The sequence below is a fragment of the Lactuca sativa genome, chromosome 6 (assembly GCF_002870075.4).
Source record: "Lactuca sativa cultivar Salinas chromosome 6, Lsat_Salinas_v11, whole genome shotgun sequence".
Lineage (NCBI taxonomy): Eukaryota > Viridiplantae > Streptophyta > Magnoliopsida > Asterales > Asteraceae > Lactuca > Lactuca sativa.
Window position 1 is genome coordinate 134,361,926 of NC_056628.2, and position 2,738 is coordinate 134,364,663.

The following is a 2,738-nucleotide window of genomic DNA, read 5'->3' on the forward strand; positions in this document are numbered from 1 at the left end:
ATTCCAATAATAGACAAATGTAACATTTCAATATTTTTTTATATAATTAACTAAATTATTCGCCAAATTTCCTAAACTACCAACATACTTTTCTATGAAGAGCATTAACACTATTCTTTTCCATCAAAAACTTCAAAACCTGCATAACTAAATTAATGTTTAATCAGCTACAGGTCAATAAGGTAGATTTAAACAAAAGATTTTCATAATAGTAAGATTTTACTTACCACTGTTGTTAATGACATTGAAAGAAGCAGCCCAACAAACACCCCCTCAGAAGGATTACTACCACATAACTGTTGATATTTGATACTTTATTACTAAATGAAACCAAAAACAAAGTTAAAAAGTAAACAAAATCAGAAGGTTTTAGTCAAACTTACAGAGGCTGTATTTCCAAATATTACTAAATGACATTGATTGAACCACCTGCAGATTTACCATTTTGTCCCTATGAGATTCACTACTGAACACATTCTACAGTTTGTAAACTATTATTATGATTAAGCAATAGATGTACTCAAGCTATACATACCAATGGTGATGGTCTTTCATCAGATGCACGTGGAAACCCACTACCATAAACAGAAGTATCAAGATCACTACCATAAATAACTTCAACTTCCTGACATTTGAGCCCTTTTGGTTAATGTCTTTTTATTTTATACAAGTATTGTATAAAATAACCAAGCAGAAGATAGTTGAAGATCATGAATAAATAAAAAATTTTATTAAAAAAAATTGAGTTTAATAAAAAACTAACCTTTACAAATTTACCCTCGTTTGTTTGTTCTTTCATTTTCTCAAATAACCTTTAAACATAATTTATCCATATTCCATAAATTGATGAGTAGAAAATATTTAGAAACTAACCATAACATACTTGATGCCTTCTTTCTTCCAATCATTCATAGAATAATAACGAGACGTATTTGTAAGATCAATTACTAACCCCAGCTAAAAAAATATCAATAAAAATCAAATAAGAATAGCTTCCCACAATTAGTCCAATTGTCCACAATACATAACAAGGCATTGCTGAAATAAACAAAAAAACATTTAAAGGTAAAGTGATAACTTATACTTACCTTCCTCCCTAAAACCCTTTGTTGGTGAATGAGTTGTCTAAAGGAGTATCTTTTACCAAGGACAATACAGACATTAAAAGACTCACCAAGAGGAACTTTAGAAGGAACAATACAACCTAGTCAATGTGGTCCCCTCCCCCCCCCCCCCCCACACACACACACAAAAAAAAACATTGTTTGTATGGTAAGAGCCTCATTGCATATATATAAAGTGTTGTTTTTACTTGTATAAGAGCCTCATTGCATCCTCCTGCACTACATAAGCATCTAGCAAGGTCATAATAAACTGCTACTGAACCAACTATTCCACATCTTTCCATATCTTCAATGGCTGCAAACGCCTCATCAATTCTCCCTTCTTTCCAGAGTGTATTCACAACAACTATGGAATCGGAATGGAATAAGAAACTATGGAAACAGAATCATACAACATTGAATAACTCTGATGAAGTTAACTTACCTTTGTAAGTTAATGAATTTGGAATAAATGATTTCTGCATTTTTTTTGAAAAACTCGTGAACAAGATTATACTTTTCACATGGAAGCATTACCTTTAGCACCATATAAAAAACAAGGTAATATAAATATAAATATAAGTTAAAGAAAAGAAAACAAGACAATAACAATGTGAATACCTCCATTATGAGTCCATATGTTATGGTATTAGGTTGTTGTCCCTGTTCCTTTAGCTGCTGCAATACCCAAAATGCCCCTTCTAGATTTTTTGACGAACACATACATTTAACACCTACATCACATGTAGACAAATACTTGATGAAAAGTTTGTAGACAATTAAATACTTGGTCAAATCCTATCTTACTTTTTGTACAAGATCCAACAGATCCATTGCATAAGCCACAACCACATTGCTATGAATCTGTTCTTCAAATGCTGGCACCTTATGAGCCCAATTTTAAAATTATTAAATAACTTTTGATACAGAGAGAGCAGTAGAGTCCTATTCAGTGAAGCATTTCATGAAATCCATTTGGTTACATAATCATCTCAACTGATTTCCTCCTAGAGGTTAAACATTGAAAGTAGCAAGCTATTTGTCATTAAAATGAATAGAACATGCTATTTTTGTCATAAAAGTGAAAGTAACATGTTATTTTTGTTTTAATGTTTTATAAATGAAAGTAGCATGCTATTTTTGTCATAAAATGAAGGAAGTTGTAATAAAAAGAAATGAAAATAGTATGCAATAATACACAGGTAAGTCAAAAAGTATGATGCCTTAATTACAAATGTGTTGGTTGAGAGCCCAAAATTCTACTAGTCCAGCAACTTCATCAGGTTGCTAATATTTATCTTCCTATATATCAAATTAAAAATAACCATATAATACTATGATAAAAATCTAATTATTGTTTACCATTTGTTTGTACTCTCTAGTCCAGCAACTTCATCAGGTTGCCAATATTTATATAAAGTTTTACAATATAATGCTAACTTCCAATTAAAAAACAAACTAACCTGGTTTTCAAGGACAGTCACCATACAATCTACTTGTTTCATTATATTGAAAAAAAAAGAATTAACAATGTTGTAGAAAATAGATTGCATTAGGTAAATACAAAACAATAGCATTCAACTACCTGTTTGGATTCGGTAGCAATTGCCTCATTTTCTTCAGCAGGAGCTTGTG

At 30.9% G+C, this 2,738-nt stretch overlaps 1 long non-coding RNA gene across 1 annotated transcript; it reads right to left on the reverse strand.

The window, feature by feature from the left end:
• Positions 1–238: 238 nt before the first annotated feature.
• LOC111919201 (uncharacterized) lies at positions 239–1,198 on the reverse strand. The gene is made up of 4 exons (XR_008224604.1): positions 874–1,198; positions 536–625; positions 384–429; positions 239–285 (listed from the first exon to the last, which is right to left on the reverse strand). It is a non-coding gene; the product is annotated as an uncharacterized LOC111919201 (long non-coding RNA).
• Positions 1,199–2,738: the final 1,540 nt, after the last annotated feature.